The following is a 24953-nucleotide window of genomic DNA, read 5'->3' as shown; positions in this document are numbered from 1 at the left end:
AACCAAGGGAAAGAAACTGAAAAAGGCAAAAGTACAAGGGGAGTCAATGACAGGATGGAGAAATGCTTTCTCTTTCACTATTTTCTCTAATCTTAGCTGGCTGACTATGGTGCTTAATAAACAAAAATAAAGAGGTAACATAATTGTAACCCAGTTTTCAAGAGCAAAGATGACTCCTACTTAAAAACTAGGAAGCTCAAATTTTCTTGCCTTACTTAAAAGATGGATTTATGCTGCGTGGAACTGCAAATACCCAATCTCACTGCCCAAGCTCTGAGATAACACCTGGTGGATAAATACACATTTTGGTGCCATGTCAGATTCATATTCACAGGCTGTAGGGGCAGAGATGGGTCTGTAAGAGCCCTAGACTATTCACCTATAAACCTGGTTCCTAACATGGATCCAGGGCAACCCCTGATGACTGACCTCCTGAAGGGTCAGTGGGGTAACAGACGATTAGTTCTAGAGGTTCCACCTCTCACGGACTTCAGCCAATCTAAACCTGTTTATAGAAATCTTGAACTGGCTCCCCAATATAATGCCACTGTCGCTTCCAGGGGTCCTATTCCAAAATCTATCATCAGATCACAGGAGTTTTTTGTTGACACCATTGGGTATTTGGATTTTGTTTGATTATTTAATAAAAAGACATTTCTCCCTTAAAAACAATATTGCAGCCCTCTAAATCTCCAAGTATAAATTAAACAAAATAACTCCTGGTTAATAAAATATGAATTCAAACAAAATGCTTCTGTTGAAATGGAGTATCTAAAATATTTCAGGAAAAAATTCACTAATCCCGCTGATAATAAGGTTGGAAAAGATTCCCTTTTCCACACCCAACCCAAAGGAAATTGAATCCCTGCTTTAACTGGAGACTGTTGCTATTTGTCTTATGGGTAAGGGCCAAATTATGCATATTTTTGGGACTTCAGTCAAGAATCAAGGTCAGTCACCAGATTTTCTCCCATATCAACAACATAGTGGCAGCGTGAATACAGATGTTCCTTATCCCTTTCACCATGATTTTTCAAACTCAGTTTTCGCTCTCAGAGCAGCTAAGATTTCTTCGTTTGTCAAAAGGATAGCCATTAAGAAAATCACTTAGCTAATAAACAAGGAAATTAGCTAGCAGGCCTGATACAAAACAGATAGTAGCAACACTAACAGCAAACTGTACACACAAAGTAAGGCAGCAAGAGTGGCTCTGATAAGCACTTTTAAACTGCCAAGTGGTACTCAAAAAACTGAGTGTCACTAGTACTAGGGGTCACACAGCAGTTATAAACTTTTCTCCTTGTCTCACTTGGTTCCCCCAAAAATCTCAATTAGTTTTGAGTTATATCGAAGTATGTGAAGAGAAAGAAAGCAGCAGAAAAGAGGAAACAGGGAAAGTATCTGGGCAGGATAACTCTTCTCCCTTTCCAACCACTTTTCTGTATCTTCTTTTGTCAATGTTTGAAGGAACCAGCTAAACACTTGTTTAATTTTGAGGAAAGCTACAGAACCTAAATAAACAACACGATGGAAATAGGACTTGTGAATCCCACGAAGGATGGTGCCAGATTTTGAAGCACATGATTATCAAGCAAAAAGATAAGGGCAGAATGTTTATATTTACATGATCAATAGATATGTATTTTTAAAACTAACAATCTTTAATTTTTTTTTTGCTTTTAACTTGTATACAATTGGGTTTCTATCCTCTACAGTAACTGATTATGGAATAAACAGTTGAAGAGTAAAAAAAAATTATACACTCAATTTTTTGGTGGGGAAATTGTAAATTTTACTAAATTTCGTATTTCATCAAAATGTCTTCAGTTCTCTACAAAAATTAAACTTTTCCTAAAAGTCTACATTGATATCTTCTCTCTGATTTTAAAATAGGAAGCTTCCCTGATTTAATCACTTCTTACAAAATGCTTGAAATGCTTTATTCAACCCTGGGTTTAATAATTCCTCCCTTCAGTTGGTCAGAAATGTATCTAAATCAGTAAGAAGCTACTTCTGCCAGTTCATTCCAGGAAAATATTCATTTCCACCTGCCCAAATCACACCTCCGCTCCAGGCTGACCCTTCCTGACCTTCACTGAGATGATGTCTTGCCTCCCCCTCTCACCTCCATGTTACCCGGTCATCATAGGGCTGCATGACCCTCAATACACCAGAAATAGAAGAAAACCAGTAACAGTAATTCATGTTTAAATGATCATTTAAATTAGTTTTACAAAACAGAGTCTCAAGTGGTAACTAGCCAAGGATAAATAAACCACTTCACGTACATTCTAAATATGGGGATATATATATATATATATGTATAGCTGATTCACTTTGTTACAAAGCAGAAACTAACACACCATTGTAAAGCAATTATACTCCAATAAAGATGTTTAAAAAAAAAAATGGAAACCAAAAAATAAATAAAATAAATAAATAAATAAAAATGGGGAAAAAAAATTCAAAAGTATTAAATAAGTAATGAATTTTAGTCAAAGTTCCCCTAGAGATCAGTGAGTATATGAATATTTTTTTTTTTTTTTGAAATTCACGTTCTTTTTTATTTATTTATTTATTTATTTATGACTGTGTTGAGTCTTCGTTTCTGTGCTAGGGCTTTCTCTAGTTGCGGCAAGTGGGGACCACTCCTCATCGCGGTGCGCGGGCCTCTCACCATCGCGGCCTCTCTTGTTGCGGAGCACAGGCTCCAGACACGCAGGCTCAGTAATTGTGGCTCACGGGCCTAGTTGCTCCGCGGCATGTGGGATCTTCCCAGACCAGGGCTTGAACCTGTGTCCCCTGCACTGGCAGGCAGATTCTCAACCACTGCACCACCAGGGAAGCCCCTGAATATTTTTAATGAATTTTATAAAAGAAAGAAATGGGCCTTTAATTTGTTAAGGCAGAAATTCTCAGGTAAATATAATACAACACATTCAATATGTTTCACATATTGCTGAATTTTTAAGTTTTAAGTTCAAAATGTAAAAATCATCTGCTCTAACTCTAATCACTTTACAAAACTGATAAATTAATTTTGTATATAAATCTAGGATAAAAGTGTTCCTATAATTACTTAATTCATTTAATATTTTCAAAATTCTTTTAAAATCTTTTACTAGTTCAGTTTTTTATTTATTGATTGATTGATTGATTGATTTATGGCTGTGTTGGGTATTCGTTTCTGTGCGAGGGCTTTCTCCAGTTGCGGCAAGTGGAGGCCACTCTTCATCGCAGTGCGCGGGCCTCTCACTATCGCGGCCTCTCTTGTTGCGGAGCACAGGCTCCAGACACGCAGGCTCAGCAATTGTGGCTCACGGGCGCAGTTGCTCCGCGGCATGTGGGATCCTCCCAGACCAGGGCTCGAACCCATGCTCCCAGCATTGGCAGGCAGATTCTCAACCACTGTGCCACCAGGGGAGCCCACTAGTTCAGTTTTCTAAATGAGGAAGGATATTACTACATCACTTAAATAAAATGAGCTTTAAAATAAAACCACTACTTATGTACTTAATATACTGAAGTATATTAATATATATGTATATAACATACTTAAAATACTGCACTAACCAACTTTTTAAAAGATTTTCCAATAGTTTCACAATTTTTTAAATTTCCATTTACAAAAAGCTTTTGATTTAAGCATTAAAATCAGAAACACCTAGACACTTTATATAGATATTTAAATATGTATCTATGCGTTTTTTCTAGGAATTTTAAAAGCAAAGAAGCAGGTGTTCTAGAAAAAATTCACAAGTTCAGGTAAGTTATTTTACATAATTTTAAGAGGAAGAAAGGAAAAATAGGTCTAAGACATTATTTTAGTGTAGAAAGAAAAAAATGTATGTATTCTGTTCCTATGAGGACCAAGACTCCTAACCGACCATGATGCCAAAGGGGAGATTTTTTTTTTAGAGAAAAGAAAAATTATCTCCATGTTACTTGATTAAAGCTAAACTCCACTTGGCAGAACTCTTATCTGCTACTGGAAACTTTTGTGTTACCTTTTTTTTTCGAAGATGGCTAAAGAAAGTACATTTCCTGCTCACAATCAAATTATCAGCCAGTATGAGATTACCATAAGCCTCAAAAACTGTGAACCTGTATTCTGATTTGCAAGAAGAATAAACCAATGGTAATTACGTGCTACAAATTCTTCACTTGACAAAATTATGGTTTGTAGAGCTCCTTTAGATAGGGAGCACCTCGAGTGTATTTAGAAGAGATTTCAAATTACTAAATTTGCCATAAAATTATGCTAGTATACTGCCCCCTTCCAACTCTTCATAATGCCAGTCAATGGCAAATGGGTGACCATGTATCATATTGTTTTTGAAAGCTTATGCAAGCCAAGAGATCTTAATAATCAATTGTTTGGTAAACAGATAAAAAGCCTTGTGCATTTGTCAGGTGTTTTTTATACAAATACATTCATTTCCTGGAACTTGGTAAATGCTTGAAAGTAACCTTATAGTCTCTTCACATGCCTTTTATCACTATTGAATTGGAGAGCAATTTATGACAATAAAGATTTCATTTACCTTTAATGTTTTTCTCAATGATTTTGGCATTACTTGTGCCACCTCCCATATGTTTTAACATATACACAAACCCACATATATACACACATCAATGTTTACTTTGATATATCTGAAGTGAATTTCCTAAATTCCATAATACTATGTGTAAATATAAATTGTAACTCCAAAACAACAAATGGTTGTAATCTTCATTCATGGAAAAAAGGGCCAGAGAGTTGCTCAAATACTTCGCTGTAAGAAATACTCAATAATCAATTTATTATTATCTTCCTTATTAGGATGGGGAAAACTTCTCTCAATGTTTGCATATTGCTCAGTAAAAATGTCAACTGCTGTTGCGTTTCAGCAATACTTGGTTTAATGGAGCACACCCAAATGGAAATGTTCATTACAGCTACACTTTCCTTCGAGAAACGCCTAGCATATCCTAGATAAAACCCTAGAGACAAGTTATCCGAAGTTATCTGATTACGTATCATAAAACTGAATGCTTTACAACTAATTGACAAGGTAAGTTTTTCTCACCTGAGGTTGAAGGAAGGTAATTTACCTTATCTATCTTGTATTCAGAAACAAACCCCAAATAGAGGTAAGTAATCTATCTGAAAGGTTTCTGTTGTTTTTGTTTTTGTTTTTGTGTTTTCCCTTGGTAATACTTGGCAAAATGTTGAAAACAGAAAAATCCACTGGGGAAAAAGTAGTTGCAAAAGAAACTACATACAGCCAGGTTAATGTCTTTAACACATAAACACATCTCACAAATAGAAAAAAGGAACACATCAGATTAACCATGACATGAAGAAATACATATGCTAAAAAATCATATACAAATGCTCACCACCAATGCAAATTAAAATAAATGATTACAATTCTTCACTTCTCAAATTGGTGTTAAAAAAAACCCTAATTCTGGGATGGGCAATGGGTGTTCTGATACAGACCACTAGAAAAGTATAAACCTGCACAGTCTTTCTGTGCAGGACAATTTGACACACATATATCAAACACCTTTGAAAAATGTTCATATCTTTTTACTTAATTTTTATCCTAGGGATTTATTCTTAAAAAATAGAGATAGGGAAAAGATTAATCTAAAAGTATTTTCATCATAGTGTCACTTATAATAGCAAAAAAAGAATATTCTAAAATCCTATTAATAGAGGATTGCTGCAGGCATAAAATCAAAGGAAATACAGCTACTTAGAAGGCAGCTGTGAAAGAATATTTAGGGATATGAGAAAATGTCACTATTTAATGCTCAGTGAAAAAATATGCAGGTTATAAAATAGAATAATCATTACAATCCTAATTTTATGTCTCCCAGTTTTGTGTCTCTGTTTGTTAATGTGTGTGCACATATGCATGGACAGAACAGTAGAATTGCTGACATGCAAACAAACGGTATCAGTGCCTATCTCTGCGTGGTAAAATAACGGGTAATTTTTTTTTTTTTTGCTGCGCCACATGGCTTGTGGAACCTCAGTTCCCCGACCAGGGATTGAACCCGGGCCACAGCAATGAAAGCCCAGAATCCTAACCACTGGACCACCAGGGAACTCCCAATAATGGGTAATTTTTAAAATACGACAAAGCTTTTTTTTTGCATTAGCCAATATTCCGTAATGAACAAATACAATTCAAGAAACAATGGGGGGGAAAACATAGTTACTCACAAAAATAAAACTGTATAACCTCTTTTACAGGTGATACTCAGTTTCTGATAACTAGAATAACACTGTTCAGAATAATGAAAATAATGTTCCTATAAGAGGCTTAAAATAGACTCTTTGTCCACAAAATGAAGAGAGTGGCATCACTTCTCTGCCTGGCAAAAGCAGCCATCTGAAGCAGCGTTAGGTAACCTAATACCACACTGTTTAGATAGGTTTTCCACACCACCACTTTGATCCCAGGATAAGAGTCAAATCATCCTCATAAGAACCAGAGGGTTAGATGAAGAAGCTACTGTCTGGGACTCCCCTGGCGGTCCAGTGGTTAAGACTCCATGCTTCCAACGCAGGGGGCATGTGTTCAATCCCTGGTCAAGGCGCTAAGATCCCACATGCCGCAGGGTGCAGCCAAAAAGATAAAAAAATAAATAAATAGGTGGCTTCCCTGGTGGCGCAGTGGTTGAGAATCTGCCTGCTAATGCAGGGGACACAGGTTCAAGCCCTGGTCTGGGAAGATCACACATGCCATGGAGCAACTGGGCCCGTGAGCCACAACTACTGAGACTGCGCGTCTGGAACCTGTGCTCCGCAACAAGAGAGACCACGATAGTGAGAGGCCCGCGCACGGCGATGAAGAGTGGCCCCCGCTTGCTGCAGCTAGAGGAAGCCCTCGCACAGAAACAAAGACCCAACACAGTCCAAATAAATAAATAAATAAATAATTAAAGGTGCTAATAATTTAAAAATAAATAAATAAAAATATTTTTAAAAAAAGAAGCTACTGTCTTAGTAAAATAAGCACGAAGATGGCCATGAGATCCACCATGATCTTTGTACAGCTATAAAATGGGGATAATAGCACTAGCTATCCTAGAGGCAGTCTTTCAGGCAAATAACTGCTCATTTCTTGAGATAACATCAATATTGTTTTTACATCAACAACAAAAATTCGTGGCATATTTTATAATAACTAAGATACATTAGTTCCCATAATCTAGTATATCTATACTACATTTTTGATTGCCTGTATTTTAAAGGTTATATTTGCTACCTGTTCACTGAGCTTATAAATAAGCTTAATGAGTTACAGTTAAGCTGATTATTTTGCACATGATGCTATAACTATAATTTCCTAAATAAACAAATATCAATCAACAAATATTTATTGAGCATCTTCCATGCTCCAAGAATTATGTCAAGTACTGAAAGACAATATTTTTAAATATGGGCAAATCACTCCCCGGATCATATACAAGATAAGGAAAATGTATTTTTCCCAAATTTAGTCTAATGATGACTACTGAATATTTATGAATATGAATAGTTAGCTAACCCTTTTATTTGTCTCATAAGTTTGTTCTCTAACTGGAAGCATTTTATTACTTTATATTACCATTTTAGTAAGTTTTGTGTTCTTTAGTGCAGTAAAATATACATAACATAAATGTACCTTTTTAACCATTTTTAGGTATACAGTTCAGTTGCATTAAATACATTCACACTGTCATGCAACCATCACCACCACCCATCTTCAGAACTTTTTCATCTTCTAAAACTAAAACTCTGTACCCATTAAACAACTTTCCCCATCCTCCACCCCCACCCACCCACCCTTGGCAACCACCATTTTATTTATGAAGTTGACCACTCCAGGTACCTCGTGTAAGCGGGATCATGCAATATTTGTCCTTTTGTGTCTGGCTTATTTCGCTTAGCACAATGTCTTCAAGATTCATCCATGTTGTAGCATGTGTCAGAATTTCATTCCTTTTTAATACTGAGTAATATTACACTGTCTGTATATACCACACTTTGTTTATCCATTCAATCGTCGATGGACATTTGAGTTATTTACACCTTTTGGCTTTTATGAATATCGCTGCTATGAAAATTGATGTACAAATACCCATTCAAGTACTTGCTTCCAAATTGTTTGAGAATATACCCAGAAGTGGAACTGCTAGATAAGTTTTGCTTTTAAAAATACCAACTTTCAATAAACGTGTTTCTTGAGTTTTTAAAAATCAGTATCATCAAATTCAGTCTCTAGACTGAATTTGTAGCAGCAAAACAGCTATTTTATTTCCTTTCATTGTACGCTTCAAAGGCCCAAGTTAAAAATAAAAATACTTTTCATACCTATGACTTGAAGGTGAATCTCCCAATAATTCCAGTGTTAGCCAACTTCCCTCTAGCAAAGCGCATCGCCCTTCAGTAATGTCATCTATAAATATTCTTCCTGTTTCCCCACACCTTCTAGCCTCTGCCCTTGAGTGTCAACCATCAGGGCACTTAACCACCAAACCATTATGTTCTTGTGGCTGATATGTTCCCCTCCAACTATTAACACATTCTTATCTCACATATCCTGATAACACATACTTGTTTTAATAATGCCAACACAATGCTCTCAGTTTTTCTGTTAAACTAATAGTTACTTAATTGGAAGAATTCCAGCCAAATGAAATAAAACAAAGCTGTATGTTTCAGATAAAATTATGAGCCTCTCTCAACACAATATCTGATTTCATACCATCATAAAAACCAGACGTAACACAGCCCATAATACAGATATTATCATCTGTTACTCAGTCGTGTTACAAAAGAATTCCACCTTATTTTTAAAAATTCATATGAAGGATTCCACTCACACTAATATATGAGTAGTTTTTTAAACGTATGTAAATATCAATAAGGCATTTCATTGCTGTTGTGAGTAGAGAAATCATCTAGAGATGCAAAGCCACCATTTTTGAATCCCTAACTGTGAATTACTGACCACTTGAAAAGAGAAATGTAGTTCCTATCAAAAAGAAAAAGTTATTATGCCTTGCATGCAATCCATAACTTATGACACCAGTGGCATGATGAAGTTATTAAAGTTTTTCTGACAAAGTAAAGACCATAATAACTCACTGCCACCTTCATCAAAGCTAGTGAGTTATGGAGTATATGAAGGGTAATTACCCTTTAAGTAAAGTATGTGGGCGGTTTCTTATTATAAATTTTTATCTTTAATACATAAATTGCCACATTTTGTTAACAATTTAAAGTAGGCTGAATTATGTGATTAAATTATAAAAGAAAATTACTTCCTATCTGTTCATTTCTCATCTAAGACATCAAACATATGATTTCTGTTACTAGGGTCCAGTGATTTGTTTGAAGTCAATCAGAGCTGTGGAAGTACAAATTAACTGAAATAGGACTTCCCTCAAGTATTTTTTTTTAATTTTTTATTTTATAGTGGAGTATAGCTGATTAACAATGTTGTGATAGTTTCAGGTGCACAGCAAACCCTCAAGTATTTTTATAGTGAGAAAGAGCAAAAGATTTTTCACAGATGTGATATAATTTTAGTTCTTAAACCAAAAGCTAATGTATCTATTTTGCCTACTGCCAATGATGATAGTAGCAACCTTGAAATGTCTATATATATGTATCATTTAATAAATCCTGATTTATGCACTTACTATACATGCTAAATCATGACTTAGAGAATTCCAATTTCTTAGATGGGGAGCTACAAATAGATACTGGAAATACCCAGTATTTCTGAGAATATCCAATATTAGTATTTATCTATGTAAAGCCCAACATTTCCATTCATTCACTAAGGGATCCACACCTCTAAAATTGCTACTGGCCCCCATCCATATCATGAAATATGGATTTCCTTGATGCGAGTTGCACAATAGTTTCCTTCCAGGAGAAAAGCTGATTGGGGTCTTTGTCAGGGCCGATGTTAGACACTTGTACCATAAAGTGGCATATTTTCAATATCTTTTTCTGAGCCTAGGAAGTTTGTCCCAACTGTGGACCATTCCCAGAACACAAGAACTCCAAGTAGCACAGGAGAGTGTTAGATATATTTAGAACCTGCCTGGACATATGCCCAAGTTACAAGAGTTCTGTGGATCTGACAGGGCCTAGACATAGTATCCTGAATTACATCTATCCCTCTGCTGCCAGTTGCCAACCCCTATTGAAATAGGTTGGAAAATGTGGATTGTACCACTACTTTGAGGAGGATAAGTAAAATGTTAAAGATGAAGCATTTCTCCTTGGCCTTTACACCAGCATAATGATTTCTAAACCGAGGGAAGATTTTAAATGAAATTCAGATCATTATAATTCAAGGGTGGTGAGGAACAGCCTTAATTTACAAATCTCAGATGCTCCCAGAGGCACAGCCTTCTTCTCATTGTACTGTAAGGGTCAAATGTATCCTGTGGGAATTACCATTGTTATTACTAATTATAATCACACGTTGCTTGGTAGCTTTCCTTTATATAATTTTTGATGCAGAAACTGTTACGATATATTCTTGACCTTTACACTATGCATCAAAAGAGTAGTAATTTACTTATTCCTGTTCAGAGTAAATTATTGACTTGCTACTGACTATGCTCAGAATGAGGATTAATGAAACACAATTTAAAATCGTAAAGAATTTGGAGCCCAGTTCCTCCTAACCCTCAACTTTGAGCCAAAGATCTAGAACGTGTCTAAATTAAAACGTACATTTTAATTTCTGTATGTTTAGAAATTTCTATATGTTTTTGGTACATATCTACAATTTCTCCATGAATGATTCAGAATTTAATTCCTAGAAATCTGCTGGTTTGTAATCTTTCCCTTCAATATTCAGAAGTTCATAAAGCTGACAAAAATAACATAAGAAAGACTCAGAAACTATCAATAGCAACAATTTAGAAAATAAGACTAGAGACTGAGAAAAATTGTTTCCAATATTAATAACAGCTTACATTTACAGATTACTAACTAAATGCTAACCACTTTTCAAAGTACTTTGACAAGTATTTACTCATTCAATGCTTACAAAAAACCCTACAACATGGGTAATATCAAGTTAGCCATTTTGTAGATGAGGAAACCAAAGCACATGGAGTTTAAGTAACGTATCCCAAGTCAGATCTCCTCTAAGTGAATGGAACTCAGCTGGCTCCAGGACCGACAGGCTTAATCATGACACAAAACTCCCTCCTTTAACAGCTGCAATGAGAGATTTATTCTCGTTTTTTCCATTTCAATTCTTTCTCTGAAAATGAATGTGTTTGGTGTACACCTGACACAAGAATGTAAAGTAAGTTTATAAAAAGTAACTTTTCTTTTATTATAATTTTGCTAATGTATTCTACAGATTCTATTAATTACTACAAATAACTTCATATAAATGATCCAAATATAAGAGATTATAGACTTTGAAATTCATCATCTTTGGCTCAATCTGAAATGAAGTGGACATGTTTAAAAATAAATTATTTAGTGCATATATAACCATTAGAATGAATGGTTTTAAAATGTAAACACCATAGTGAGAATTCCCAATGCCATACCCCCTTCTCCATTTGCTTTCAAAGTTCTAGAACCAAATTTTCAACTAGGCAAGACATCTCCTGAATGCTTTAGGGCACCTCATGTTCAATACTTTTATCACTGCCTCAAGCTTACACTTTCTAAAGATATTCCTGCCTTATTTAATAACATGGCTTAATCCACTCAGAAAGAAACTTATACTTTCTTTGACCAAGTTCTCTCCTTCAACCTCAATGCAATCATTCAATCACAAAATTCCACCAATTCTGTCTCTGAAATATCTCCTGATCTGTCACCTCCCTTCATTCCTCTATTCACTGCTCTCGTTCTTAGCCCCATCTTCCCACACCCACGATCCTATAAAGATAGCAGCTTCTAACAGGTTGCCTTGTCCTCTGGTTTGTTCCTTAAGTTCCCCACACATCTAGCAGAATTATCTTTTAAAACACAATTTTTTAGAAGCTTTTAACACTTTCCAGTTGTTTATCACAAAGGTTCCAAACTTTAAAGTACGTTAGGGCTTGTTAAAACAAACACAGATTGCTGGGGGGATACCTCCAACTTTCCAATTCAACAGGACTGGGAGGGGGCCCAAGAATCGGCATTTCCTGCAAGTTCCTAAGTGGTGCTAATGCTACTGAGCCAGAGAACACACTTTAGCTTCTCAATTGATGTTGTGCATTAAAATTACTTGGGGAAGTTTTATAAAATACCCTGCCACACCCCAAACCAATTATCAATACATACAGGCACAGGTGTTTTTTTTTTTTCAATCCTCCAGGTAATTCTGGTTGGCAGACAGTATTATATACTTGAAATTTGCTAAAAGGGTAGGTAAGTGTGCTCACCACACATGAAAAATGGTAACCAAATGTGGTGACGGATATGTTAATTAACTTGACTGTGGTAATGATTTCACAATGTATACATACAGGAAAACATCAAGTTATAGACCTTAAACATACAATTTTTATTTGTCAATTATACCTCAATAGAGCTGAAATAAAGCCAAATTTAACCAGGTGTCCTCTATTTTCATTTTCTAAATCTGACAGGCCTACCCACGTTTTCAGTTCAAACCGGGCCCTTCAAAATGTGTAACCAATCCTGATCATGACAACAGATTTAAATATTCATTTCATAAGGCAAATGGATGAACTGAGTAATAAATGTCATCGGCTAAGATTATACTGAATGAAAAACTTTCTTGCTTTTTATTTGAGCATCATCCTTTCCTGCCCTCACACCCTCCCACACAAACACACCCTGATGTACAACTTTCCTGCCAAGTCTCCATCTGCGAGAAGGTGTAAAAGCGGTACTGCCAACTAGGAAATAAAAACTTGGAAATGGAGACCCATTAGAGTTTCAGATACAACCAAACAATATGATGAGAATAACAGAAAGAAAGAAAACTTAAAAAAGAAACATTTTTCACAAGAGCACAATCTCTTAAAAATAAGAGTTAAGTGGAAAAAAGAAGCCAATGTGTTGCCTGTACCAATGTCACCAGTAAAATATAAAATTAGAGACAGAGAGCAAGCGCTGGGAATACAGAACTTAATTGATTCTGCCTTTTCTCCTACCTGAAACTTAAAAACCTAATATTGACTTTGGAAATATTTCTAAACCCTGTGATGCTATTTTCATTTTTAAATATTATGTGTGAAAGGTTTGCATCCACTTCTCAATAAATACAGATGTTTTTCCTTCAAGTGTCTTGCTAAAATAAGGGCTGGATTTTTTTTCTTTCTTCTTTATAGCTGTCAATCATATATATTATTTGTGTCTACTTCAAACTCATTGTGCAATAAAGGATTTCAAAAACTTCTCTCCTTCCTCAGGGGGAAAAATGAAAGGTAAAACAAACAAGGAAAATGACTTTATATAATCCTTTCATTTCAGATCCTGGTTCCTTGCTACAAACTTCATGCCAGAGGTTCTGCTTTACTGTGCTTCAGATATGGACAAGATGAAAGAAGCTCTTATATCCATAAGGAGCAAGTTCACCTCTGGTATAAATGTTGGAGAAGAGTGAAGAATGATTTAATCTTTGAAGAAAATATAATGTGCTCTGAAAGTGTTCAGGTTTGAAATTCTCCAAATGTTTAGCTCTTAAGAATGTCAATTTCACAAGCAAGCTATAACAGCAATCTGTCCTTCATCAGTTCAATGCTTAAGGCTTAAAGCAAGTAGACTAGAGCAGACTAGGTAGGAGACAAGAGCATGGACATGGGCAACAGACTGCATGGCTTCAGAGCCCAGCTCAGCCACTTATGAACTCTATGACCTTGAGCAAGTTTCTTAGACTCCTGGTACCTCGTCCACATAAGATGGATGATAGTAACGGCGTCTATTTAATACAGTTGTTGTAAGCATTAAAAGGTACAGTTCGTAGAACAATGCCTAGTCCACCAAAGCACCACAAAAGTATTGTTATTACATTAGTATTAAAAACATTTCTGGGTTCAATCTATGAATGCAAGACCCACTATATGATAGCTACCCATCTCATTTATTTTTCCTGGCATACATAATGGAGACCAAGATTTTAAAGAAAACCGTTATTTTGTCTTTTATTTCCTATCAAGAGTCGGTGCTTGCAGAAAGCTAAAACTATTTTACAAATACAGCCTGGTTGAGAGGCATCGTAATGTACAGGCGGGGTGCCCAAGACATGGATTAAAGTCCTGGTTCACAGTTAAGCTGTGACTGCACTTTAGCATTTACTGCTTTTCTCATCTGTAAAATGAGAAGGGACCCATTGAATTTCTAATATTTCTTGCACACCTAGAATTCTGATTTTGTAACCTTTAACATTAATGTCAAACTTGTCAAAAAGGAATTTGGTGAATTCCTACTTATAAAAGGGCCTTCCTGGGGCAGTTTTTCTTGAAATTTTCATTCTCTATGCTCTCATACTACAAAATTTACCATCCTATGCTGTACATACTTCCCACCCCTCCAAAGCCAGGCAGTAAAATAATTCCAGTGTTAAACGGCCAGAAAAACAAGAATGAAGAATTAGCAAAAGCGTCCATTACTAGCAGAGACTGGCAGAAAAATTAATAATACCTATTATGTGGTATGCAATGTTTTTATGCATATTAATGAATATTATAGTATCCTAAGTTCACATTTTTGGAGCTGGTAAAGACCTCAGAGTAGTGTTTCTCAATCTGGGCAAGTTTACCCCCCAGGAGACATGTGGTAATGTCTGGAGTCATTTTTGGCTAGCACAACTAGATGAGTGCACCGGCACCAAATGAGTAGAAGCCACAGATGCTGCTAAACGTCCTCCACTGCAAAGGACAGACCCCACAACAAAGAATTCCCTGATTCAAAATGTTTAAAGTGCTGATGTTGAGAATTCCTGCCCTAGAGCAACGGGTTTACCGTGAAGGCAGCACTGCCCCCTAGAGAGCAATTTGGAAAGCTGGTTATCGGGGTTGGTGTGGGGAGAGAGCTGCTGGCATGAACAGGCAGGGGTCCAGAGATACATCATGCAAGGTGCATTACTTCTTAATGAAGCACTGTACCACATTCTACTCAACTTTCAAACATCCCATGAATCACACAGGTGATAAACTTGTTTATGATTACGTAAGCCTAGAATCTAATTCCATTTTGCATACAAACACAGAGAATTTTTTGCACGGTTTTAAAACTTCTATGTTTAGAAATGAAACTGTGTAAATCAAGACAAGATGGTTATTTTGTTTGATTTGGAACTTCTCCAAGAGGTGCTCATCATTCTGGAAAAACAGCATAACCAACAACACCACCATTTGCAGTATTTGAGTGGCCAGTGCAACAAAAATCAATCTGCATTTGTAGCCTTCACATACACTGTTATTCTACATATAGGCACAAGCTTCTGAATAATTCATTATGTCTTCCCATGTAATCATAACTAAACATTTACATATTAGAACACATATTTTATTGTAAACTACTTGATTTGTATTGCTCTTTTATGTTACAGTTAGAGATTTTATATATACATATTTTTTAATTATGCATGTAGGCAGGTTATATTATATATGAATTTCATTTCATGGTAGTAAAGAGGGTACTACAAAACATATGCTATAAAAAAGAGGCACTGGATCCAATAGAGTTGGGAATCTTTGCTTTACAGATAACTTCATTCAATTCCTTCACTTTATGGAAGTCAAGCTGGAGGCCCAGAGAGGAGCCCAGGGTCTTCTGATGGCAGGTTCAGGGGGTTTCCACAACAGGTCATTCTCTTCTATTCTGATCTTAGATCCATGCTGTCAATATATCTGAGTTCTAGGGACTGCTCCATTCAAGTTCACACAAAATATTCCCTCCCAACACACAAACCTGACCTGTACAGCATCAACACATAAAATATTACCATGGGAACCATGACAAGGACAAACTGAGGAAATTGTCATCGCCAACCCATAGGAAAGCTAAGCTTCATTCATTGGGTTGTTTGTCTATGCAATTTTCCATGTAAAAACAAAATGAAGAAAAATGAGAATGACTCATTTCAGAGGTTTCTAATTTGGCAAGATTAAATTACCACAGGTCTAGAATTTCCTCTGGAACAAAATGCCACAGACCAGGCTTTTGAAGGAAACAATAACAACAATCTACTTGAGCAGTCCCATAACTCACTGTATCCATTCATATGGGGTCCAGTTTTCATTTCACTCTAAATGCCCGGGAGACCAAATGCCTGTTTTGATTACTCTGACTCCTTAATATGATTTTTGGTAATATAACAATCTCCTTCCTGAAACCTTAATTTTCCCTCTTGTTTACTTGTGACGCAAACATTAATTGTTTCTTGTTTAAAACACTGTACAGAATGCTCTAGGGAATTATAAACTAGAAGACAAACTGTCTGCCTTTGACAACATTACCGCCTGAAAAGGGAGACAACAAATATAAACATATAAACACAAGTAGAGGGTAAAATCAAGGAGACGTCAGAAGAGCAATATGCAAGTATTAAAGGGGAAGACAAATCAAATCTTAAAAAACAACAACAAAACCCATGTGGGAAGCTGAGTAGCTGAAAGGCAATCCTCCCAAGTCTTCTCAATTTTCTGTGATGCAGGTTTTCTCCTTTGAACTTGTTCTATCTAGTGGGGGGTCCACGAGGTACTCCTGGATACTTCATCACATCTTCTTGTGTAATTGTAACTAAACATTTACATAATGAAATATTATTTTGTTATAAACTCCTTGATTTGTATTGCCCTTCTAAATTACAGTGGGGTATATACATAATATATGTTTAAAAATATATTTTTTTATATTTGTGTTAAATATATATTATGTATATGTATATATATTTAAGCAGATACCCAGTCTGCTTACCCCAAGATGGCATGATGCCGTTCAAATGTTAAGTCACAATTAACACAGTTCTGCCTGCAGAATAAATGACTGCAGGTCTTTCAAGGTCAGATAAAAATTTGGCAGATGACCTTGCATTTACAGCACCACAGAAGAAATAAACAGAACCATCCCATCTTAATCTCTAATCTAGTAAAACAGCTTTTCTCCTTCTCTTTTATTTTCATCTCTAAAAATGGAGAAAGATAACTTCAATGATCTCTATTTTGTAGGCGAAATAAAATAAGAGGTTAAACCAACATCCTCTCCATTTCTCAGAGAAAATAAGAGACCTCCACATGGTAAACAGGACCCTGGGAATGAACAGCAACACTCTTGTTCCTCACATATTCAAATATAAATCTCTTACCTCTCAGCTGAAAAGCTATCTTCTTAACGTGCATTTTACCCACAGATTTCTTCTGGGAAGAAAAAGCCAAATTTGGGCTAATTTTTAAATTCTCTAGTAGAATCAAATTTCTCTCCCTTACTCACACACTTAAGTCAGTATTTTCAGAAACCCTCACTTAAATACTTGATTTTTCTCCAACTAACGTTTTATTCATTCAACTAAAATTTATAGAACATTTGCTATGTTCCAGGCACTGTTCTAAAAATCCCAGCCCAATGAAGCTTCAATTCTAGTAGGAACAAGCAATAAAGGGAAAAATTTTTAAGTAAATTACATAATATGTTACACAATAACAAGTTCTATGGGGAAAAATGAGAGCAGGGTAATGGGATCAAGAATTAGAGGTGAAGGTTTACTAATTTAAATAGAGTAGTCAAGGTAGGTCTCTGAAAAAGTAACTTGAACAGTCTCCAATTTATACAAAATTCCCTTTCTCTCTAGATTAATAAGTCAATTAACATGTTGCTTCATTTTTTGCATTTTCATATTACTATTTTTATTGTTACATGTCGATTTTGAAAAAGATCCGTTTCAATTAGGTTGATGCTCCACGTAAAGAAAAAGACTTTACAATATAAGCAACCCTGCACACTCCCCCCCAAAATTTTCTACATATCCACAAAAACAAAATAGAAAATATGACGGAGGAAGAGGGAAACAGTGCCCATACACAAAATTTTTTAAATAAATAAACAAACAAATAAAGCAAACGAACAAATATAACCCTCATAAGAAATGTGTGGGATACAAAGAAAAACAGCAAAATTTTTGCTGAGAACTATAAATGCAGTTATGCACCAATGGGAAATACATATTGTTACCCAGTATGAGAAAACTAGATACTGTAAAAATGTTATTTCTCCCAAAAATTATTGCTAAGTTTAATGCAGCTCCATTAAAAATATCAAGGTAGAGTAGAACAATACTAATGTAGCTGAACTGTGGTTCTTAAACATGGACACATATAAGACTCCATCACGGAGTTTTCTCGGAATACACATGCCTGTGTCCCACCTTAGACTTACTAACCTGTAATTTGCAAAGATTACGTATATTTTGCCAAAGCTTCCCAGATAATTCTGATACACAACATTAGTTAAGAATAAATGATCAGGAATACTAAATGTATTCCTAAAAGTTAACTAAAAGAAAAAGGATAGGAAGTACAACTTACCAGTCATTACAACCCATGTTCAAGCTACAAAAATAAGATCAATGCAGTAGTTGAAGAATAGACAGATACATCAATGCAGAAGAATAAACTTATAAACTTTCCAGGAAGGCTCTATATTCACATATGATAAAAGTCACAGACCAATGGGGAAGAAATAGGCTGTTGTCTAAATTGTTTTAAGAAAAGTGGGGAGGGGATCAAACTTCAATTATACCTCCCACTACAAAGACCTACACACACACACACAGACTCACACAACCAGGTGTATGAAAAACTAAGTGGGATGGAGGGTCAAAGAGACAGGCCTTAAAGAAATGACTGAAAAAGAAAAAAATAAGAAAATTAGGTCATTTTTACCAGATCACTTAAAAGGAAGAAAAAGGGGCAACAGACAAGGGCCCACAAATTAGATTAGAATACAAATGGTGAGTATACAGATGAGAGATTACAAAACAGTAAGCAGAGTATGATTCTATTCTGTATTATCAACTCACCAATTTGTAAGGATATATACTCATATGTTAACAGTAATTGACTGATTTTTTTCCCTCTTAGTTTATGTTCAGTTTCTTAATGTCATGCAATGAATTCGTATCACATTTTAATTTTTTTAAATGGTAATTTTTTCAAAGCTATTTAATTTGTTCACTGATTTTTTTTTCATATAATGGCAATTTTGGCACATAACAGGGTAGGCTTAAACTCTTCACGTGTTTTTAAGTGTTTTGTTCATCTTAAAAAGTGTTTTCTGCTAATTATTGCTTTGCTATTTCTTATTAATTTTCAGCCTGCTGAAAATTCCTGCTCTTAACAGATCATAATTTTTTTAAGCTGGAATAACTAAATGTCCAACCACAACAGTAAGTTATGACAACTGAGTATTCAATGAAAAGGACATATTGGGGCAAACCAAATTTCTACGATAGAGGATAACTAAGTTTCACACAGAGGGGACCTGGTAAATAGCTGTTCAATAAATGAGCCAGAATAGGACTGTTGACCAGCTTAAGAGTCCTACCATAAGAGATTAGCAGGAACAACCTGAAAGTCCAACAACAGAATTCTTGCAGCATTTTTTTTTCCACAAAATGTATGCATGCTCTTAAGATAAATCCAAAGCTACAAAACATAAAGGACATTTACCATCCCATCAGATTGCAGACTAGATTTAAAACATTTCTATTTGACCCAGAATTAGCAAGATATTTTTAAAAAGGAAAAAATGTTTGCAAAAAGTTCTAAGTGACATTATGTTAAGTAAAATAAGCCAGTTACCAAAAGACAAATACTGTCTGATTCCATTTATATGAGGTATCTAAAGTAGTCAAATTCATAGAAACATAAAGTAGAATGGTAGTTACCAGGGGCAGTGGGAAGAGGAAGTGGGAAGTTGTTGTCTACTGGGTAAGAATTTCAGTTTCGCAAGATAAAAAGTTTGGGAGATCTGTTGTATTATCACTACTGAACTATACACTTAAAAAAGGTTAAGATGGTAAGCTTTATGACGTGTTTTTTTACTACAACTAAAAGTAGATAAAAATACTTAAAAGTAAAATAAAATGCTTCATATTATACCAAATTACCAATACTAAAGACCAGAGCATGGTGTCATATTGACAGCCTTGTTTTAAATTTTTTTTTCAGGCCAAATTCCATTCAACTAAATTATTTAGAGTCTCATAAAAGTGGCATTTAAATCAGTGGGGAATAAATAATTATTCAATTAATGATGCTGAACTAACTTGTAAAATCTATGTAAAATATATACATTTAGAAACTTATGACTTACAGGGCTTCCCTGGTGGCGCAGTGGTTGAGAATCTGCCTGCCAATGCAGGGGACACGGGTTCGAGCCCTGGTCTGGGAGGATCCCACATGCCGCGGAGCAACTAGGCCCGTGAGCCACAACTACTGAGCCTGCGCGTCTGGAGCTTGTGCTCCGCAACAAGAGAGGCCGCGATAGTGAGAGGCCTGCACACCGCAATGAAGAGTGGCCCCCACTTGCCGCAACTAGAGAAAGCCCTCGCACAGAAACGAAGACCCAACACAACCATAAAATAAATAAATAGATTTAAAAAAAAAAAGATCAAAAGGCTGACTTAATTCAGGCTGAGAATAATGTGGAGTCAGTCTCGGGCAAAACTTTAAAAAAAAAAAAAAAAAGAAACTTATGACTTACATAAAATTTAATTTCAGAATTAAAGATGTGAAATTATAAAATGTGAAATAAAATGACTAGACTAAAAATATAGGTAAACAATATCTAACCTTTGATTGAGAATATTTTTATAAAAATAAAAATGAAAATAAATGTATTGAACTTACCTTCAATAATTGAAATAACTGAAATAATTACCTTCAATAACTGAAATACATAAAAATGAAAGATCTTATCTTTTTTTAAAAAAAAACCCCGAAAAACCCACCACTACAAAACCAGAAGGCAAAAAGCAGAAAAAAAAATAATCTGCAAAATATCTGGCAATGGGTTGACAACCTTAATATACAAATATTGTATCAATATATAAAGAACAAATAATAGATATAAATGTAGAATTCACAAAAGAACTAATAAAAAATTTTTAAATGGCCAATGAGCACATGAAAAACTATATAACCTCAACAGTAATTATAGAAATAATAAGAGCAAAAGGTACAGACTACTTCTCTGTGTTACACATTATACATCCAGTCTTTCATTTCATCTCCTGCAAATGTTTGAGGTACAAAGAAAAAATTTCCCCTATTTTCCAGTTGAGAAAACTGAGTCAAAAATAGGTCACATTCCAGTCTCACTTCAGAGTTACTATGTTAATCACCACACCAAAACGCCTCCATAAACAAAAGGGAAAAAGAGATCCCCTCTCTACTCTATCAAATGGCATCTAGGGCAGGCCTCCATAAACACGTTCTCAAGTCAAATGCCCTGCTATTGTTTTTAGTCAGCCTTCAAGCTAAGAATGAATGGTTTTCGCATTTTTTAATTGTTGGGAAAAAATTAAAAGAAGAATAATATTTTGTGACACATGAAAATTGTACGAAGTTTAAATTTCAACGTCCATAAATAAAGTTTTATGTATTGTCTATGGCTGCTTTCGTGCTGTAATAACAGGGCTAAGTAGTTGCTACAGAGACTGTATGTGGCCTGCAAAGCCTAAAATATTTACCCTACTGGCACTTTATAGGAAATGTTTTCTGATTTCTGATGTGGGATGTGGTAAACTGGGCTCTCTCCTACATGCTGACTGTAAATAGCAATCAAATACAATACAAAGCAAGAACTTCATAGCTTCATACTTGTTAACCCAGCAGTTTTAGTTTATCACAAAGAAGTGTAAAATTCACAGAAATTTTTATGTAAAACATATTGTTGCAGCAAGATGAACCCAGGAAGTCTGATTCTACACCCTAAGCTCAGGGCCAAGACCAGGGTGAAGTCTACACTTAAACACTGACACCAAAGAGAATAAAACAGCTTTTCATGTTTTATCAAGTAACACCCATTAAAACTGGTATTCCTGAAGTTCTATTACTCTGAACTATCAAACTACACCTTAAAATGATTACTACCAAGTTATGTAACATATTTATTTTAAAAGACTTTTTTTTAGGTTGAACCATATGAAACTACAGATATTCAAATGTTTATAATACATTAATATCATGAAATCAAAAGGCAGATGCAGATTAAACAAAATCCATCCAGAGTATGGATGAGCCCAGAATTGAGTTTACTTTCAGCAAAACGACATATCTGTCACATAAATTAATGTAATTACTTGAATTTGAATTTTTATTGGTTGTATACTTTTGTTGGCATTTAATTTGTAAATTTGCATTCTTTTATAACGACATAAGTGCTATAAACTGACATTTATTCTGCATTGGAATGTATTTATGTAACATTATGACAAACATAATTAAGTCAAACTGGAAGTAAGTGAGGATGTTTTCCTTGGAAAAGGAACTACATATTTCCAAACTTGAGGACACTGTGTGTATCTCGTGAACTTCATAAGCATCCTGGCACATAATTTTGAGAAAAAATAAATCAATCTCTTTCTGCTCTATCTTATAAACTTGGTGTTGATGGGCAACTGCAGAGCACAGCCATCAGGATGAGGGGGATGGCAAGAGAAAGACCATTTTCACAAGCCTTCACATTCAAAACAAAGCGCTTCACCCCTGTGCCTCAGTTTTCTCTTCTGTGAAACAGGGATAATGGTTTACACTGCAGGGTTATAGAAAGCATCAGAGGTACTCTAGGTAAAGTACATAACGTATAATAATAAATATACCTAATATTTACTGAGCAGTTAACCATGTAGCAGGCATTTTGTATGCATTTTTTATGCATATAACATTTTATACACATCACCTCAAAGAATAATTAGAACCACCACACTCCATGAAAATCCCTTGTTTTAAAGAAGATAAAGCCAAGGCACTGAGACAGTCAGTCATTTGCCCAAGGTCACATAGCTAGTAAGAGGCAGAGCCAAGACTTGCCTGTAATGTCTAACACTAGGAAGCTGGTTTTCTTCTCCTCCATACAAAACTACCTCAATAAGTGGAAGCAGTTATTATGATATTGCTGTCCATAGTTTACCAGAATGAGAACACATCAACGTTTCTTCTTTTAAACCCAGCCACAGACCTTCTAGTGCACTGCAGCCTCTGAGGGGGACCTGAGCCACTCAGGTCATAAAACTTTCCGGAATGTTATTTTCCAATTGGTGTTAGGCTTCTCTCTATAAAATCTGGGGCATACAGTGTAACTTTCTTTTTGAAAGGCTTCAAAATTCTAGCTGACAGCAGTGTAAACATCAATTTCCTCTTCTCAGGATGCTAAAGGGTCCCTCCCCCAGTCTTTCCTCCCTTTGTGTTCCTTAGTTGAAAACTCTAGACTAAGCCACTAGGCATAAGTACACAGTGCTCGTGGGAAGGAGCCAGAAACATCCTCACCAGCAAGTATGCTGTATAGATGAAAAACTACTTGGTTAACATTACACAGTGGTGAGCCTAAACCCCAGAAAGGCTATGCTTTAAAAAATAAAACTGTTTTCTTCTTAACTTCTATGTTTCTCCTGCTTAGAATGGAGCAAAAATGACAAAAGATTTTCAATTTCATTCCCAACTGGCAAATGGATTTATTTTCATTTTTAAAAGGCATCCTAAATGAGTATTATAATAGAATGATAATTTTTAGAAATGGGCAAAATAGTTATTAGGTGATATAGCTCCCAACCACCCTCAAACGTTACACCCTGGAATCAAGCATACACTGTACTGAAAAATAAAGGTTTTAAATTGCTACAGGGCCTAACTTTTTTGGAGAAAATCTAAAATAGCCACCAGCAATTTATAACTCCCAAAAAGTTTAACCAAAGCCCTGTAGCTTTTTTTCCACCTGCATAGCCTCAACCTTTAAGTGGTTGCACTGTACAAAATACTTTATTACATGGACCTGCTAAAATATTAGGTTTAAAAACAAATGGAAACCCCTTTAAGAATCAATGCAAGTGTTAGTGCATTGCTGGGAAAAAAACATGAGAGAGACACTACTAATGCCATTTTTCAGAGAGAGTATTTGGGAAAATTATTAACTACTATTAAAATGTGGTTAGGTATGAATCAGAGTGGACAATATTAATAGCAGTAAATGATACAAATAAACGTATTTATAAAACAGAAATAGACTCACAGACATAGAAAACAAACTTATGGTTACCAAAGCAGAAACGAGGGGAGGGACAGATTAGAAGTTTGGAATTAACAGACATATACTACTATATATAAAATAAACAACAAGGACCAACTGAATAGCAGGGGGAACTGTACTCAATAGCTTGTAATAACCTATAATGGAAAAGAATCTGAAAAAGAATATAACACTTTGCCATACACCTGAAACTAACACAACACTGTAAATCAACTATACTTCAATTAAAAAAAATTAATAGCAGTAATAGCAGTCATTGCCATCACAGCAGGTGTAGCAGTAATAGGGGTGGCGAGAAGCAGTAGGCTGAGTGCTTGCTGTGTGCCAGACTCCATTCTGAGTGCACTACACGATCATCTCATTTATTCCCAGGTGACACAGACCCCTAAGGCAGAGTCCGTGGATTCAAATCCTTGCCCCACTACTTAATACCAGAACAGTGTCTGGCCCATAATAAATACCGTAAGGGCCAGTTTACTATTATTATTATTATTTGGTTTCAGAGATGAAGAAACTGAGGCATACAGAGGGTAAGTCACTTCTCCAAAGTCACACAGCTGGTAAATGTCAGACCTGGGGTTTGACCCCAAGGCTGTCTGACTCGCAAGTCCATACACTTAACCACTTCAAAAAAGTCCCTGTAGTTTTCAAGTATATATATATTTTTATATTCGTATCTCAGGAAAATGTGTAGGGAATTCACCAAATAGGGTAAATG

General features: G+C 35.5%; 1 protein-coding gene and 1 long non-coding RNA gene across 10 annotated transcripts in view; one reads left to right on the top strand and one right to left on the bottom strand.

Moving 5' to 3' along the window:
- PAM (peptidylglycine alpha-amidating monooxygenase) overlaps nucleotides 1-24953 on the bottom strand; it is a 279419-nt gene that overhangs the window by 241663 nt on the left and 12803 nt on the right. The window lies entirely within an intron of this gene.
- On the top strand, nucleotides 1642-6972 carry LOC309622613. The gene is made up of 2 exons (XR_014241029.1): nucleotides 1642-2516; nucleotides 2842-6972. It is a non-coding gene; the product is annotated as an uncharacterized lncRNA (long non-coding RNA).

This window comes from Balaenoptera borealis (assembly GCF_965194805.1).
Source record: "Balaenoptera borealis genome assembly, chromosome: 2".
Taxonomy (NCBI): Eukaryota; Metazoa; Chordata; class Mammalia; order Artiodactyla; family Balaenopteridae; genus Balaenoptera; species Balaenoptera borealis.
Note: the sequence above shows the minus strand (reverse complement) of the source record. Positions and strands in the feature narration are given on the sequence as shown.